At 42.7% G+C, this 18,261-nt stretch overlaps 1 protein-coding gene across 3 annotated transcripts in view; it reads left to right on the forward strand.

Annotated features, from left to right (window-relative positions):
• Positions 1 to 2,101: 2,101 nt before the first annotated feature.
• pam (peptidylglycine alpha-amidating monooxygenase) overlaps positions 2,102 to 18,261 on the forward strand; it is a 303,428-nt gene continuing 287,268 nt past the window's right edge. For all 3 annotated transcript variants that reach the window (XM_056290498.1, XM_056290496.1, XM_056290499.1), the window contains exon 1: positions 2,102 to 2,188. The gene's annotated coding sequence lies outside the window, so the exon portion shown is untranslated. The remainder of the gene's footprint in view (positions 2,189 to 18,261) is intronic.

Consider the following 18,261-nt stretch of genomic DNA (forward strand, 5'->3'; position numbering starts at 1 on the left):
ATACAAGTAACTGAATAAACCAACTGGGTTGGAAGAAGAAAAAAAAATACTACACGTCTCTGCCTTATCAGAATCCTGCCAACAACGCCAAAATGTGACGGAGGGCTAAGACGAAGAAAAGGGCCGACAACGCCACCTGGGGAATTGCACCCCAGGAAATACTATTTCTCTTTAAAACCAGAATTAAGGATTTGAAGCTTAGCCAGGCGAACAGATTCGCTACTGAAAATGGACAGATACGTGGTTCAAAAATATAAATACTTTGTTTAATTAATCAAAACAAGAAAGGACCGGAACTGGAGCTGCTAAGGGAAAAAAAATTAAAACCAACATGAAGCCATTGTATTTATATTACAAATAATTTGTAAAAAGGATATTTTAATACATTTAAGAAATTAAATTTTTTTTAAAAAATATTTGTCATCCTTCTTAGCGTAATCAAAAATCCCCAAAAGAATGTCTTCAAAGGAGAAATAAAACTCATTAAAGAACATTTGTATGACGACAAGAACATCTGAGCAGAACTGTTCTGTATAGAAACATGTCCAGAAACTCTCATGCACACTTGACGTGCGCGCTTTATTTCTTTTTTAATTGAGAAATATTTTCTAACATTTCAATTTAACAAAAAAAAAAAAAGAAAAGAAAAGACAAAAAGACAAATAGAACAGAAAAAGGCCAGGGTACTTAGTTCCGTGCCAGAAATATACAAACAGAATAAAACAAAATCAAACAAACAAAAACAACAACACATGGACCCACACAAGAGATTTACTTAATCAGGTATAAGAGTTTGCATACATTAATAGTTGTGGTTCATTTATTATTACAGGTTTTTATATGTAGTAGAGTTTGAAGATATGCTTAGGTCTGTTTGTTTAAATGTTATATAAGATGGTAACTTCTTCAAATATTTAATTTTATGAATATAGAATTTGGCTAAAATAATGAGCAAGTTAATGACATATTGTTCATTGCTGGAGAAAAACGCTCGCTTTATACTGGTGCTTCCACTTCCGGTTTGTAAGCGGCCTGGATACTCTGAGAGGGCAGACTTTCAACTTTATCTTCTATCAGTGGTCACCAACCAGCCCCACTCCTGGAGAGCTACTGTCCTGCCGGTTTTCACCTCAACCCTAATTTAACACACCTGATTCAATTAATCAAGGTCTTGTTCAGTAGGTAATCAGTCGAATCAGGGTGGAGTGAAAACCGGCAGGGCGGTAGCTCTCCAGGAGCAGGGTTGGTGACCACTGTTAGATGTTCTTTACACACCCAATATGTCGCCACAGCTGACGTGTTAACACAACACCCGACATAATGTTCATTTGAGAAATACACAGATAACAATAAGCGACTAAGCCGTTGTGTTCTGACAACGAACTTCTTCTCTGCCTTTAACCCATCCAGTTGTACAGGAGTAGTGGGCAACTGCAGCGCCCCCACTGGTACTGTTAATAACAACATCCAACAGTACTGTTACTGTACAACATTTTGTATATGGGCACGTACATTTATACATACACCCCCCCACTTCCCATGGAAATATAGTACAATACTGATTTGTGTCTCCGCATTGATTTGTGTTCAAAGAACGAGACTGACAAATGCAGATGTTGCCGTGACTCGCAACACGGGCTTTGCACGTCGATACACAATCGTGGGAATTGGAGCATCTAAATTTACACTTATGAATTTAGTTTGCTTTTCACAAGCCCTCGATCACAATTATACAATTTGTTTTTACTTCACAAAACTTCATTAACATTTGCACATCATAGAAAACGTGGGTAAATATTACTTGCACTATACACACTCTATATTAGGCAATGTAAGGAAAGGTCGACATGACGGCCAGTGGAATGACATATACACTCCGGTACCCCGGTCCATTCGACGGTCGCTGTGTTCATGAGCAGCTGATAGACGGATAGACAGGCTGCTCCATCATACACGCTTTATTTCCACTTTAGCATTCTATAACGTAAACATTGCAGTGCGCTTGCTTTGTGGAGACTTTGATTTTGAAAACCACAGACCGGAAGTTTAATGTGTTTTTTTTAACCAGTTCCTGTGGAATTGACGTTATTGTGAAGTTGTCATTCACTAGGCTGTTGTGTGGTGGATGTTGGGGGTATGCTGTTTGTCATATCGACGAAGAGATCGTTCAGGAAAGACACAACAACCGGTAAGTAAATAATAGTAAGGTCTTGTACAAATTAATAATTGTATAAAAATTAGATTCTCCTGATGTGTAAAATGTGCCATTTTGACAAAATCTGCTTCACACCCAGCGTAGCGCTTGTCACTTGAAATTGATATAACAAAGCCAGCTAGATAATTGCAGTGTGGTGGTTTATTCCCACTACAGTCCTTGTTGCCAGCACAGGACATGCAGGGTGGAGCTGGATTAACCGCATCACATTTTAACCCGCCGATGCTACACTGCTAAAACACTGTGTATATGTGTGTGTGTGTGTGTGTGTTGGTGGGGTGGACATTAATTTAGGGTTGGCAGCGTTGTGCGTCACGGCAGATCTGTTGGGAACCAGGACTGGCCAGGTAGCCAGACCACTTGCGCTCGGGGTATTTAGCTTTATTCAGCTCGCGGCTCAGTTCGGTGGGTGTAGCTGTGTCCCCCGGTGCTGACCAACGTATTTGACCAAACGGGCGACAAACAGTGTTGTATCAGCAGCTGCGGGGTGGTGATGGACGTGGTGACTAGGCGACGCTGTCAGGGTGAAGACCGGAGGCCGGACGCACCATCTCTGTGTCGGTCCTGCTGGTCGTCACGTAGACCTGTAGCACCTGGATCACAATACAACATGACGAACAACTGAGTCCTGACTAAGTCCTGGAACACATCATCCCAGGGGGGTGTAGTCGGTATCGCTGGCTGGCGGAGAACTGTGGCGTTGTCATAACAACAGCAGTAATGGTTCCAAGTCAAATTCAACGAGCAACTTAAACCATTTGGAGGTTTTATCTGAAAACTGGGGAGAATGTTCGTCGTCAGCGCGTTTTACACGAAATCCCCTTGATTTACACGATGGCGTAGACGTGTTTGCTCGACATCCATGTCAAGCCTTTAATGGCATGGCAAGGCACTAGCCTGCTTACTAGAAGTAGAGACTAGTGGTAATTTCTTAAACACTTGCCTCTGTTGTGACTTTCGCTAGTGGCTGGTGTACAGTCACTAGTGTACAGTCACTAGTGTACAGTCACGAGTGGCTGGTGTACAGTCACTAGTGTGCAGTCACTAGTGGCTAGTGTACAGTCATTAGTGTGCAGTCACTAGTGGCTGGTGTACAGTCACTAGTGTGCAGTCACAAGTGGCTAGTGTACAGTCACTAGTGTACAGTCACGAGTGGCTGGTGTACAGTCACTAGTGTACAGTCACTAGTGGCTAGTGTACAGTCACGAGTGGCTGGTGTAAAGTCACCAGTGTGCAGTCACTAGTGGCTAGTGTACAGTCACTAGTGTACAGTCAAGAGTGGCTGGTGTACAGTCACTAGTGTACAGTCACTAGTGGCTAGTGTACAGTCACTAGTGTACAGTCACGAGTGGCTGGTGTAGTCACTAGTGTACAGTCACGAGTGGCTAGTGTACAGTCACTAGTGTACTGTCACGAGTGGCTGGTGTACAGTCACTAGTGTGCAGTCGCTAGTGGCTAGTGTACAGTCACTAGTGTACAGTCACGAGTGGCTGGTGTACAGTCACTAGTGTACAGTCACTAGTGGCTAGTGTACAGTCACTAGTGTACAGTCATGAGTGGCTGGTGTAGTCACTAGTGTACAGTCACTAGTGGCTAGTGTACAGTCACTAGTGTACAGTCACGAGAGGCTGGTGTACAGTCACTAGTGTACAGTCACTAGTGGCTAGTGTACAGTCACTAGTGTACAGTCACGAGTGGCTGGTGTACAGTCACTAGTGTACAGTCAGTACAGTCACGAGTGGCTGGTGTACAGTCACTAGTGTGCGGTCACTAGTGTACAGTCACTAGTGTACAGTCACGAGTGGCTGGTGTACAGTCACTAGTGTGCAGTCACTAGTGGCTAGTGTACAGTCACGAGTGGCTGGTGTACAGTCACTAGCATACAGTCAGTAGTGGCTAGTGTACAGTCACTAGTGTACAGTCACTAGTTGGTAGAAATCAGATCTCAGGTCAGTCACAATAAACACTAGTCAAATTGACTATGACAAGCCACTTTCCCCTTTTACTGGTATCAATTCAATAAGCACTGCTTATTTTATTTTTCCCATTTTTTATTCCATTATAATTGTGTTATCCTCTTTCAGTGTTGTATTGTGTAAATTGTGTAAATACAACATCATGTCACGTTGTCCGTCTTGGGAGAGAGATCCTCCTCTGTTTCTCTCCCTGAGGTTTCTTCCGGTTTTGTCTTCCTGTTAAAGGATTTTAGGGAGTTGTTCCTCATCCGATGGGAGGGTCTAAGGACAGGATGTTGTGTTGCTGTAAAGCCCACTGAGGCACATTTGTAATTTGTGATATTGATATTGGGCTATACAAATAAAATTGACTTGACTTATTGTAGTCAGTAGTACCTTATTTAAAGGCACTAGTCACTACTCTGTTGTTTATGAAAACACCAAGCTGCTTATCACAATCAGAACCAGAATAAGAATCAGAACCAGAAACATGTTTATTGGCCATGTAGGTTTGCACTACATGGAATGTGACTCTGGTTTCATGGCTCTCTCAGTGTACTTAACATAGAATAACAACACTACAACACAACAATCTTCACATACATACACAAGGATTGACTTATACAGGTGAAGTAAGAGGTGATAAAGTACAATGGTGCAGAGAATATATCAGAGATGCTGAAATACATGTTAGCAGCTTACTTACATACATGCCTGAGGTAGATGTACATGACAGAGTGTACTAGTATACACACAATGTACAGTACAGTATATACAACATGTACAGTACAGTATATACATCATGTACAGTACAGTATATACAACATGTACAGTATATACATGTACAATACAGTATATACATCGTGTACAGTACAGTATATAAAACATGTACAGTACAGTAAATACGACATGTAGAGTACAGTATATACACCATGTACAGTACAGTATGTATTTGTTTGTTTTTTATTTCGAACGTTAAAAAAATTAAAATGTATAATAAAAGAAAACAAAAGAGAAAAGCATCAAAACAAGCAATTAATATCATCATCAAACATTTGTTTTAAATCTCGGCAGTTGGAAAGGAGTCGGCAGAAGTTAAAAAAAACTTTTCTACTCCTACCCCCTTTTTCTATTTTAGTATTTCAACAGTGAACTGTGTGATTTAAATGAAAACGCAATCATCTCCCACCAGTGACCATGGCGTCTATCTAGTAAACCATACAAAGATCATTCATTCAACACAACAAGAACAAAGCAAGTGCAGAGCAACATCAAAACAACTCAAGAACAACTCACACAAGATGTCACAGCTCCATCCCCTATCTGTTCAGAATCTTATTTTTAAAGAGTCTTTTAAATTTGATTATTGATTCACATGTTTTCATTTCATCACTGCAATCATTCCATATCTTGACACCTTTGGTTGTGACACAATGATATTTTGCGTTTGTCCTTACTGGGTTTTGTTTAAATGTACATATTCCTCTCAGGTCGTAATTACTTTCCCTCAACTGGAACAACCCCTGGATACTGTTGGGTACTTTATGATTTAACACTTTGTACATGATTTGAGCAGTTTTAAAGTCCACCAGATCTTTGAATTTTAGTGTTTTTAGTTTGATAAAGAGTTGGTTTGTTGGTTTTCTGCAGCTGGCTCTGTTTACTATCCTTATGGCTCTTTTTTGAATAATAAAGATTGAATCGGTGTTGGTTTTATATGTGTTCCCCCACACTTCCACATAGTAGGTGATGTATGGAAGTACGAGGGAACAGTACAAGGTGTAAAGTGAAGCTTGATTTAGAAGATCTTTGACTTTGAATAGTATTACAATTAATTTGGATACTTTGGCCTTGGTATAATTTATATGTGGTTTCCAACATAATTTATTGTCCACTATTACCCCAAGAAATTTAATTTCAGTCACTCTTTCTATTTCTACATTGTTAATCATGAGTTTCTTGATTGAGTTAATTTTACGGTTACCAAAGATTATACATTTTGTTTTACTTAAATTCAATGGTAGTTTGTTAGCGTCAAACCACGTCTTTAACTTCATCAGTTCCTTTTCCACTATATCCAGGAGTTGATCCAGATGATCCCCACAGCAAAATAAATTTGTGTCATCAGCAAATAAAATGGCTTTCAGAGATTCAGACATATTGTTTATATACAGAATAAACAGTAATGGTCCCAACACTGAGCCTTGGGGGACCCCACATGTGACTTTCAGTAGGTGAGACTTGAAGTTTTGTAATTCAGCATATTGATATCTGTCTTTTAGATAGCTGGTTAACCAGGAGAGTGCGGTTCCCCTAATTCCATATGATTGTAGTTTTTTCAGTAATAATTCATGGTCTACAGTGTCAAATGCTTTTTTTTAGATCCAGAAATACCCCTATTGCATATTTTTTGTTTTCGATTGCCATTGTTATTTCATCTACAAATTCTATGAGTGCAAATGAAGTTGTTCTGTTTGCTCTAAAACCATATTGCTGATCATACAGTACATTATGTTTTGTGATGAAGTCACGTATTCTTGAAAAGTGTATTTTTTCTAGTATTTTACAGTATATACATCAAGTACAGCACAAAATGTACAGTACAGTATGTACAGCATGTACAGTACAGTATATACAACATGTACAGTACGGTATATACAGGTGCATCTCAAAAAAATTAGAATATTGTGGAAAAGTTCATTATTTTTAATAATTTAATTCAAAAAGTGAAACTTTCAAATATTCTAGATTCATTACACATAAAGTGAAAAACGTCAAGCCTTTTTTGTTTTAATCTTGATGATTACGGCTTACTACTCATGAAAATCAAAAACCCAGTATCTCAAAATATTAGAATATTACATAACACCAATCAGAAAAAGGATTTATAATACAGAAATGTCGACCTTCTGAAAAGTATATTCATTTATGCACTCAATACTTGGTCGAGGCTCCTTTTGCACGAATTACTGCATCAATGCGGCGTGGCATGGAGGCAGTCAGCCCTGTGGCACTGCTGAGGTGTTATGGAAGCCCAGGTTGCTTTGATAGTGGCCTTCAGCTCATCTGCATTGTTGGGTCTGGTGTCTCTCATCTTCCTCTTGACAATACCCCATAAGCCACAGAAGGTCATTGCTGAAAGGGCTGGCTGTTCGCAGAGTGCTGTATCAAAGCATATCCATGGAAAGTTGACTGGAAGGGAAACGTGTGGTAGGAAAAGGAGCACAAGCAACAGGGATGACCGCAGCCTTGAGAGGATTGTCAAGCAAGGCCGATTCAAGAACTTGGGGGAGCTTCACAAGGAGTGGACTGAGGCTGGAGTCAGTGCAACAAGAGCCACCACGCACAGACTTGCCCAGGAACTGGGCTACAAGTGTCGCATTCCTAGTGTCAAGCCCCTCCTGAACCAGAGACAACGTTAGAAGTGTCTTACCTGGGCTAAGAAGAAAAATAACTGGACCGCTGGTCAGTGGTCCAAAGTCCTCTTTTCAGATGAAAGTAAATATTGCATTTCATTTAGAAATCAAGGTCCCAGAGTCTGGAGGAAGAGTGGAGAGGCACAGAATCCAAGTTGCTTGAAGTCCAGTGTGAAGTTTCCACAGTCAGTGATGATTTGGGGTGCCATGTCATCTGCTGGTGTTGGTCCACTGTGTTTCATGAAACCCAGAGTCAACACAGCCGTCTACCAGGAGATTTTAGAGCACTTCATGCTTCCGTCAGCTGACAAGCTTTATGGAGATGCTGATTTCATTTTCCAGGGTTCGACATTAACATGGCCCGATGGCCCGTGGCCATAAAAAGTTACTCTGTGGCCACCATATATCCCCAGTAGGTGGCCCCCTGTGGCCAACAAGTCAAGGTTAAATTAAAAAATGTATATAAATAAATAAAAAACCCATCGCCCTTAGCAAATGTAACGTCACAGTTCTGCAAACATCCCGATTCATTCGTGCCTTTTAATTCAACATTCTGCGAAAACAGCTAACAATAACTTAATTTTAGTCGTCGCCGGCTAGCTGCTGATATGCCGGGGCTCCTGAAATATGGGTTTACTAAACCTAACGTTACTCAAGCTGCGAACACGATCCCTACAGAAGAACCAGAAACACAAAAGGTGGACTATGAACAAACGGAATGGCAACGAAAATTTAGGAGTGAAAGGAAGCAGGAGTTTCAGTGGCTAGAATATGACACATCTAAGGACTTAACGTACTGCGGTGTGCCGCCAGTTTCCTCAACAAGCCGAGAAGTCCAGCTCATCTTTCACCGGAAACAACGCCTTCAGGAAACACCACACCACAAGTCATGGAAGAAGTGGACAACACTTAAGGTGCACAGTTGCACACCCTGCAGTTACATCGCCTGAAAATACACCCATGGGGAGACAAATACGTCAAATGGAGAGTGAATAACGGGAGAAAATTATTTCAACATGGCATACTATTCTGTATTCAAGGCTTACCGTTGGAAAGCCTGTTTATTTGCCTTTTAAATGGTGCCACATTTGTAAGGAACATGCATTTGTGGGATGAGCAGCAGAGCTCAGTATGTCGGTTGCGCCCATGAAAAATGTGCCAAATCTTCTCTGCCAATGCCAAACAGCTTATTTTGCTGTTGCTATTGACTCTTGTTTTGAGCTTCTGGTACCCCAGGTGCTAACAATCAGGTGCCTGATATAAGATTTATTGCCAAGAAGCATTGTTACAACAAAGAAATAATCTACCAAACACAAATTTCCTTACTTTTTGTGCTAAGTTTAGTTAGCTAGCTAGCTGGTTAGGTTTATATGCTGCAAATTAACATAGTGCTAATGCTACTAAGTACAGCAGGTACCTAAATGTATTGGACAAGTAATGTAATGTTAGCTACTCTTCATCAGCAGTAGGCTATTGTTGGCCAGCTCGCGTAGCATATTTTCTGTTTGTATTGCAGCTAGTTGCTCATAGTTAACGGTGTTAACGTTGTTGTCGGCAACTTTACTGCTGTAGATTCATTCCCCACATCTACAATGACATCTGGGAACCAACACTGGAGAAGCTGTACCAAGCCCGCTATATTTCGGTTCTTGCGGATTACAATTCTACTGCTTTTTGTAATGTTTTTATTGCACACATGACTGACGCCGGGACAATGCTGGGAGGGAGGGAGCAAGCAAGCAAGAGAGTATATGAGGCAGAGGGATGTGAAAAAGACTGAACTGAGACTGTGAGAGAATATACACTCACTGGCCACTTTATTAGGCACACCTGTCCAACTGCTCGTTAACGCAAATTTCTAATCAGCCAATCACATGGCAGCAACTCAATGCATTTAGGCATGTAGACATGGTCAAGACGATCTGCTGCAGTTCAAACCGAGCATCAGAACGGGGAAGAAAGGTGATTTAAGTGACTTTGAACATGGCATGGTTGTTGGTGCCAGACGGGCTGGTCTGAGTATTTCAGAAACTGCTGATCTACTGGGATTTTCACGCACAACCATCTCTAGGGTTTACAGAGAATGGTCCGAAAAAGAGAAAATATCCCGTGAGCGGCAGTTCTGTGGGCGAAAATGCCTTGTTGATGCTAGAGGTCAGAGGAGAATGGCCAGACTTGTTCGAGCTGATAGAAAGGCAACAGTAACTCAAATAACCACTCATTACAACCGAGGTATGCAGAAGAGCATCTCTGAACGCACAACACGTCGAACCTTGAGGCAGATGGGCTACAGCAGCAGAAGACCACACCGGGTGCCACTCCTGTCAGCTAAGAACAGGAAACTGAGGCTACAATTCGCACAGGCTCACCAAAATTGGACAACAGAAGATTGGAAAAACGTTGCCTGGTCTGACGAGTCTCGATTTCTGCTGCGACATTCGGATGGTAGGGTCAGAATTTGGCGTCAATAACATGAAAGCATGGATCCATCCTGCCTTGTATCAACGGTTCAGGCTGGTGGTGGTGGTGTAATGGTGTGGGGGATATTTTCTTGGCACACTTTGGGCCCCTTAGTACCAATTGAGCATCGTGTCAACGCCACAGCCTACCTGAGTATTGTTGCTGAACATGTCCATCCCTTTATGACCACAGTGTTCCCATCTTCTGATGGCTACTTCCAGCAGGATAACGCGCCATGTCATAAAGCTCGAATCATCTCAGACTGGTTTCTTGAACATGACAATGAGTTCACTGTACTCAAATGGCCTCCACAGTCACCAGATCTCAATCCAATAGAGCACCTTTGGGATGTGGTGGACCGGGAGATTCGCATCATGGATGTGCAGCCGACAAATCTGCAGCAGCTGCGTGATGCTGTCATGTCAATACGGACCAAACTCTCTGAGGAATGTTTCCAGTACCTTGTTGAATCTATGCCACGAAGGATTAAGGCAGTTCTGAAGGCAAAAGGGGGTCCAACCCAGTACTAGCAAGGTGTACCTAATAATGTGGCCAGTGAGTGTATGTGCCATATGTTTACAAAAACTTGAGTTTTCAATTTAAATAATAAAAAAAAAAATTTCATCCTGCCCATGTATTTTGACAATTTTGGCTACAGTTAGAAGTATGTGTTATAGGTTTTCTACTGCTTTATGTAATGTTTTTATTGCAGACATGACTGACAGGCACAATGCTGGGAGGGAGGGAGGCAGGGATGGAGATAGCGAGAGAGAGCGTGTATGAGGCAGAGGCATGGAGGGGGGGTGCTAAAAAGAGACTGAACTAAGAGACAGAGTCTATGTATGTATGTTTACAAATGAACTTGAGTTTTCAGTTTAAATAAATAGTTATGTTTTTTCATTTGTTGATGTGTCACAGTGTTAAGTTGTGTTGAATTGCCTTTTCTGTGTTTTGACATTTGGGCCACCAAAAATGTACTTTGGTCACCAAATTTAGGGGCTTGGCCACCAAATTTAGGTTCTTGGTGGCCCATGGGGCCAGTGCTTAAAAATATTAGAGTCTATCCTTGTTTTCCAGCAGACTTGGCACCTGCCCACAGTGCCAAAACTACCATGGTATTACTGTGCTTGATTGGCCAGCCAACTCGCCTGACCTGAACCATTGTCAAGAGGAATATGAAAGACACCAGACCCAACAATGCAGACGAGCTGAAGGCCGCTATCAAAGCAACCTGGGCTTCCATAACACCTCAGCAGTGCCACAGGGCTGACTGCCTCCATGCCACGCCGCATTGATGCAGTAATTCGTGCAAAAGGAGCCTCAACCAAGTATTGAGTGCATAAATGAACATACTTTTCAGAAGGTCGACATTTCTGTATTATAAATCCTTTTTCTGATTGGTGTTATGTAATATTCTAATATTTTGAGATACTGGGTTTTTGATTTTCATGAGTAGTAAGCCGTAATCATCAAGATTACAACAAAAAAGGCTTGACATATTTCACTTTATGTGTAATGAATCTAGAATATATGAAAGTTTCACCTTTTGAATTAAATTACGGAAAATAATGAATGTCTCCACAATATTCTAATTTTTTGAGATGCACCTGTACATCATGCACAGTCCAGTATATACAACATGTACTGTACAGTATATACATCATGTACAGTACAGTATCTACAACATGGTTGGATTTATTGACAGTGTCATCAGCTGAACTGTGGGGCATCACATGAGATACTAAGATGTTCATTAACCGCTTCACTTTTTAGACTGAAGAGGTCACCTTACATGATGATGAAACGTTTCTATCAGTAAACGTTGTGTCCAGATGAACTGATTCAGCCTTCTGTGAATGTGACCAATCACGACTAGATTTTGATGTCACAATTTGATATTTGACAGGTCAAATGAAAAAGTTAATAATGTCAAATTGAACAGCAACTAGTGACTTGAAAATCTACTAGGTTTTATTCAAAAGCAACAAGCAACTGTGGGACATTCACTAGTTAGTACTGGAACAACAACTAGCAGAAATACGCAGTTACTAGTGACTAATATTTACTAATAGAATTGTTGTAGAGACAAATAAAAATGTATGTTTAAATTCAGTATCTATTTTTTTTTACTAACTAGTAGTTTCACAATAGCGACAAGTGACTGCCAGAATCGTGACTAGTGTTCAGAAGAACAAGTAGTAGTGTTTAATTTGTAGTGACTAGTTCCTGACCACCTCAGTCATGTACTTTATAGTGGTTTGCATTTAGCTGGCAGGGCAGCTTAGACACTAGTCACTAAAAATAAATCACTAGTATTGGATTTGGAGTTACTAGTTATTAAAAAAATATACCACTAGAATAATGACGAGTGCCTTTTAAGATACTAGTAAATAAAATAAAAACTTGTGTTTATTGAATTGTTACTGGTAAAAGAGAAAAGTGATGAGTGATGATCAAATTAGTAATTAGTGCTCATTCTAATAGACCTAATATCTATGTTTTAGCAACTAGTGAATTTATAATAGCAACTAGTGGCCGTCAGAATAGTGACTAGTGTTTAAAAAAACAATCAATCAATCAATCAATCAATCAATCAAGCTGCATTTTTATAGCGCTTTTCTAGCTGGAACAGCCACTCAGAGTCTTTACAATTGAAAAATAAGTACAAGTTTCTACATTTTAGTGACTAGTGCTTTAAATGAATCTTCTATTGCTACCACTACTTTCAGCGGCTCCCATTAGCGGTCGGCACAGTGGACCATTTCCATCTCTTCCTATCCTCTGCATCTTCCTCTGTCATGCCAACCACCTGCATGTCTTCCATCACCACATCCACAAACCTCCTCTTTGGCCTTCCTCTTTTCCTCTTCCCTGGCAGCTCTATATTCAGCGTCCTTCTCCCAATATACCCAGCATCTCTCCTCCACACATGTCCAAACCATCTCAATTTTGCCTCTCTTGCTTTGTCTCCAAACCGTCCAACCTGAGTTGTCCCTCTAATATACTCATTCCTAATCCTGTCCTTCTTCATCACTCCCAGTGAAAATCTTATCATCTTCAAGTCTGCCACCTCCAGCTCCGCCTCCTGTCTTTTTATCAGTGCCACTGTCTCCAAACCATATAACATAGCTGGTCTCACAACCATCTTGTAAACCTGCCCTTCAACTCTTGCTGGTACCCTTCTGTCACAAATCTCCAGGCTCTCCTCAACCTGCTCCCAACTCTCTCTACATTTCACAATGTCATCCGCAAACATAGTCCATGGAGACTCCTGCCTGATCTCCTCCATCAACCTGTCCATCACCACTGCAAACAAGAAAGGCTCAGATCCAATCGTTGATGTAATCCCACCTCCACCTTGAACCCATCTGTCATTCAAACCACACACCTGACCACTGTCACACTGCCTTCATACATATCATGCACCATTCTTACATACTTCTCTGCCACTCCCGACTTCCTCATACAATACCACACCTCCTCTCTCAGCACCCTGTCGTATGCTTTCTCTAAATCTACAAAGACACAATGTAACTCCTTCTGACCTTCTCTATACTTCTCCATCAACATTTTCAAATCAAACATCACATCTGTGACACTCTTTCGTGGCATGAAACCATACTGCTGCTTGCTAATTGTCACCTCTCCTCTTAACTTAGCTTCCACTACTCTTTCCCGTATCGTCATGCTGTGGCTGATCAATATACCTTTATACCTCTGTAGGTGCTACAGTTCTGCATATCACCCTTGTTCTTGAAAATCGGTACCAGTATGCTTCTTCTCCACTCCTCAGGCATCCTCTCACTTTCCAAGATTGTGTTAAATAATCTAGTTAAAAACTCTGCTGCCATCTCTCCTAAACATCTCCATGCCTCCACAGGTATGTCATCACTCTTCATCCTCTTCATAGCTGCCATCACTTCCTCCTTGCTAATCCACCACACTTCCTGATTCACTATCCCCACATCATCCAACCTTCTCTCTCTCTCATTTTCTTCATTCATCAGCCCCTCAGAGTACTCCTTCCACCTTCTCAAGACATTCTCCTCGCTTGGCAGCACATTTCCATCTCTATCCTTGATCACCCTAACCTGCTGCACATCCTTCCCAGCTTGGTCCCTCCCAATCGGTACAAGTCCTTTTCTCCTTCCTTAGTGTGAAACCTCTCATACAACTCAATATTCACCTTTTCCTTTGCCTGCGCCACCTCTCTCTTCACTTTACACTGCATCTCCTTGTACTCTTGTCTACTTTCTTCATCTCTTGGACTATCCCACTTCTTCTTTGCCAACTTCTTCCTCTGTATACTTTGCTGTACTTCCTCATCCCACCACCGAGTCTCCTTGTCTTTCTTTGTCTGTCAAGGTGATACACCACGTACCGTCCTATCTGTCTCCCTCACTATTTCTGTAGTGCTTGCCAAGCCATCCGGTAGCGCTTCACTACCACCCAGTGCCTGTTTTAACTCCTCCGTGAACTCCACACAACAGTCTTCATTTTCAGATTCCACCATTTGATCCTTGGCTGTGCCTTCATGCTCTTCCTCTTCTTGATCTCCAAAGTCACCCTACAAACCGCCATCCGATGCTGCCTAGCGATGTTCTCCCCTGTCACCACCTTGCAGTTACCAATCCCTTTCAGATCGCGCCTTCTACATAAGATATAGTAGTCCACATGTGTATGCGTTCCTTCACTCTTATACGTCACCCTGTGTTCCTCCCTCTTCTTGAAATATGTATTCACCACAACTATTTCCATCCGTTTTGCAAAATCCACCACCATCTGTTCTTCCACATTCCTCTCCTTAACACCATACCTGCCCATCACTTCCTCATCACCTCTTTTCCCTTCACCAACATGCCCATTGAAGTCCACTCCAATCACCACTCTGTCCTCCTTGGGTTCACTCTCCACCACTTCATCAAATACACTCAAGGATTCTTTTTTCTCTTCCATCTCACACCCAATTTGTGGGGCATATACGCTGATAACATTCATCAACACACCTTCAATTTCCAGCTTCATAGCACACCAGTTATTACTGATACATAATAATGTGACTTACTAGGAATAGGCTTACAACAATCCCATCCTAAGGTAATCACACAGCACAGATGAAAGCAGGTTTCAAAATAAGGCTCATTAAGTGAGCTAGGCAACTTCACACAGAACTGGACTTGACAAACTGACTCCAATACAATATAGCAGCATCACACTGTGGTGTGATACTGCTATATTGTATTGGAGTACTGCTATATAAAGTCATCCAAGAATTAAACAGCAACACACAATTACAACAGATAATACTGCTCAATGCACAAACAGAATAATTAAATGTTTAATACATATAGAAGTTCTTGTTTCTTGAGCTTTTCTTTGCAAAGTCTATGTTCAAGTCCTCAAAATCCAGCTGTGCAGTGCTGCAACCGACGGTAGGCACTTCCCAGCTATCATTACTGCTTGCCAGCTTGACATCCTTGGTCAGAATTTCCTTCACTTTGTTTAGCTTTGTTAGCGGGACATTTTTTGTTGTGGCCGCTTCTTTCACGTCCTTTTCCTGTCTTTTCTCTCTTTTGGAAGCCGCACTGGGCTTTTGGTTAACGCTGTCCATTTTCTGCTGCTTGGCATGTTTTCCTACACACTTCTCACTGATACAACCTAACTGATTGTGGGTCAGGTAAAAATTAATTCCACTGTTTTTAACCTTTACTTGTCTTAAGAAAAATTTATCTTGAATCTGTACAGTGTAAGCCTTCTGCTCTGTATGCCCACCCACCTTGACCGTTAGTCAATAGTGTATTGCCGCTTGCTCACCATTCACCACCTGCCCAGCCATCTCACCAATAAAACAATCAAACATGTGACTTATTTTCTTGGAAACAACTTTTATTTAATTCTTATTGTATAAGAGAATGGGTCAATCTTTGCATCATATTTCAGTGTAGCCTGACATAAAAAAAATGCATTTTTTTTCTCCCATCGCAGAGGGCCCTTTTGCACTCAGGGGCCCCTAAGCACATGCCCAGATTGCCTGTATGGTAAATCCGGTGGTGCATCTGGCAGATTTTCAAATATATTGTGTACTGAGTTACTTGTGAGATTTCCAACCTGTCTGCCGAGTTTGGCATTCACTGGCCATATGGTTTCTGAGATCCAGAAACTCATCTCATCTCATCATCAGCCGCTTCTCCGGGGTCGGGATGTGGTAGCAGCAAGCTAAGTAGGGCACTTCAGATGTCCCCCTCCTCAACAACGCCCTCCAGCATCTCCTGGGGTAGACCCAGAACTCTCTGGAGGGACTACATGTCCAATCTGGCCTGGGAACGCCTTGGGATCCCTTAGTTGGATGTGCCCGGAAAACCTCCAAAGGAAGGCACCCAGGAGGCATCCCAATCAGATGCAAGAACCACCTCAACTGGCTCCTTTCGACGTGAAGGAGCAGCAGCTCTACTCTGAGCTCACTTCGGATGTCCGAGCTCTACATCCTATCTCTAAGGCTAGCCCAGACACCCTACGGAGAAAACTCATTTAGCCGCTTGTATCTAAGATTTCACCCTTTCGGTCACTACCCAAAGCTCATGACCATAGGTGAGGGTTGGAACGAAGACTGACTGGTAAATTGAGAGCTTTGCCTTCCGGCTCAGCTCCCTCTTCACCACAATGGTCTGGAACAACATCGCATTACTGCTGATGCTGTATCAATCTGCCTGTCAATCTCCCGCTCTGTCGTACCCTCACTTGTGAACAAGACCCCGAGATACTTGAACTCCTTCACTTGAGGCAACAACTTATTCCCAACTTGGAGGCAGAAATCCACCATTTTTTGGTAGAGAGCCATATCACACTCAGCTGCAAACCGCCCCAATGTGTGCTGGAGGTCGCGTTCTTATGAAGCCAACAAAACCATATCCTCTGCGACAGCAGAGATGCAATTCTGAGGTTCCCAAAACAGCCACACTCCTCACCTTGGATGCGCCTTGAGATCCTGTCCATGAATATCACAAACAGAATTGGAGACAAGGGACAACCTTAGTGGAGTCCGACTTCCACCGCAAACATGTTTGACTTTGTACCAAGAATGCGGACACAGCTCTCACTTTGGTTATACAAGGACAGGATGGCTTGTAGCAACTGCCCTGGTACCCCATACTCCCACCCGCAGTACCTTCCACAGAGTGCCCTGGGGTACACGTCATAAGCCTTCTCCAAGTCCACAAAACACATGTAGACTGGCTGGTCAAACTCCCATGCCTCCCTCAGCACTTCTGCAAGGGTAAGGAGTTGGTCCGTTGTTCCACAGCCAGGACGGAATCTGCATTGTTCCTCCCAGATCCTAGGTTCAACAATCAGTCGGAGCCTCCTTTTCAGCACCCTAGAGTAGACTTTCCCAGGGAGGCTGAGCAGTGTGATGCCCCGATAATTGCAGCACACCCTCCGGTCCCCTTTTTTAAATATGGGAACCATCACCCCAGTCTGCCACTCCACAGGTACTGTTCCCGACCTCCACGTGACACCGAAGAGGCGTGTCAGCCAAGACAGCCCAACAATGTTCAGAGCCTTCAGCATCTCAGGGCGAATCTCATCCACACCCAGTGCCTTGCCACCGAGAAGCTTCTTAACTACCTCAGAGACCTCTGCCAGGGATATGAGTGGGGCTTCTCCCGAGTCTTCAGACTCTACCTCCTCCACTGAGGAAGTGTTAGCCGGGTTCAGGATCTCCTCAAAGTATTCTTTCCACTGCCTGACAACATCCCCAGTCTGGGTCAGCAGTTCCCCTCCCTGGCTGAACACAGCCTGAGTCAAGCCCTGCTTCCCTTTCCTGAGTCACCGGATGGTTTGCCAGAACTTCCTTGAGGCCAAATGAAAGTCCTCCTCCATAGCCTCGCCAAATTCCTCCCACACCCATGTTTTTACTTCAATGACCACCGAACCCACAGCCCTTCCGGCTTCCTGGTACCAGTCTGCTGCTTCAGGAGATCCCAGGGCCAACCAAGCGGCCTCCTGGTACCTGTCTGCTGCTTCAGAAGATCCCAGGGCCAACAAAGCCCAAAAGGCCTCCTTCTTCAGCCTCACAGCGTCCCTCACCGCCGAGTCCACCAGCGGGTTCTTAGGTTTCCACCTTGACAGGCGAGATGACTTATGACCACAGCTCCTACCTGCGGCATGTGCAATTGAGGCTTTGAACATGGCCCACTCAGACTCCATGTCCCCAGCC

Source organism: Lampris incognitus, chromosome 12 (assembly GCF_029633865.1).
Source record: "Lampris incognitus isolate fLamInc1 chromosome 12, fLamInc1.hap2, whole genome shotgun sequence".
Classification (NCBI taxonomy): Eukaryota; Metazoa; Chordata; class Actinopteri; order Lampriformes; family Lampridae; genus Lampris; species Lampris incognitus.